The following is an 881-nucleotide window of genomic DNA, read 5'->3' as shown; positions in this document are numbered from 1 at the left end:
CCTCCCCTCGCATGCGCAGAGGTCCTATTCGGCGTACAGTGTCTCTTAGCAACCGCTGCGAGTCCCTCCGCCGGGGGCGGAGCATCGGAGGCCACGGAGGCGGGGAAGTGAGTGAGGCCAATCGGAGACGAGTCCTAGCCTCGATCGGCACGCCTCCTCTAACTGTCGCGAACGCGCAGGTGGCTTTACGGCAGGCAAGGGGTGGGGGCCGCTAGGGGTAAGGAAGAGAGAAGGAAGCAACCAACCAACCAAGTCGCCCCCACCCCCCCACCCCCACCCACCCCGGACCTGGTTTACGGCTCCGGTCTCAGGCTCCAGTGCGGCCGCTGATTGGCTGCTGAAGGCTTGGTCCCATCCCAGTGACCCCAAAGTGCTGGAGGGAGGGGGCGGGGGTGGCCCAGTGCAAAGTGCATCCCGAAAGCCCCCAGCCTGGAGCCTCGGCAGCTGGCACTTCGGACCCTGTATGACCTGAGACCTCACTGCCCCGAGACCTCCTGTGTTCCGCCGTAGCTGGGAGCCTCCGGCCCGGAGCGCGGCAGCCCCCCGCTCCGAGCCCTCAGACCCGGACTGCCCCCCCACCCGAGCCGGGACTTCCTCTCTGCACCCCTGCCCCGAGGCTGCCCGGCGGCCAGGACTGCCGCCTCCAGTCTCCTCTGCTGTCTGGATGCTCGCTGGACTGGGGCCGTGAGGCACCGAGGAGGATCAGGAACACCCGTGTCCGGCCCTGCCTGGGCTGTTTCTTCAATGGAGAAGTTGGTGAGTGTGGAGGAGGCGGAAAGGAAGGAGAAAAGCAGCAGCTGAGCAGACAGGTAAAGTCAGTTACCTCCTCTGTGGGGAAGGGGGCTGGCCTGGGAGGGAGGAGAATCACTGCTTTTTCCTGC

At 66.1% G+C, this 881-nt stretch overlaps 1 protein-coding gene across 2 annotated transcripts in view; it reads left to right on the top strand.

The window, feature by feature from the left end:
* The first annotated feature begins 299 nt into the window (after positions 1-299).
* Positions 300-881, top strand: part of ASB7 (ankyrin repeat and SOCS box containing 7) — a 49197-nt gene continuing 48615 nt past the window's right edge. For both annotated transcript variants that reach the window (XM_006211492.4, XM_072950683.1), the window contains exon 1: positions 300-809. The gene's annotated coding sequence lies outside the window, so the exon portion shown is untranslated. The remainder of the gene's footprint in view (positions 810-881) is intronic.

The sequence above is a fragment of the Vicugna pacos genome, chromosome 27 (genome assembly GCF_048564905.1).
Source record: "Vicugna pacos chromosome 27, VicPac4, whole genome shotgun sequence".
Classification (NCBI taxonomy): domain Eukaryota; kingdom Metazoa; phylum Chordata; class Mammalia; order Artiodactyla; family Camelidae; genus Vicugna; species Vicugna pacos.
The sequence above is the reverse complement of the archived record's forward strand: the minus strand, read 5'-3'. Positions and strand labels throughout refer to the sequence as shown.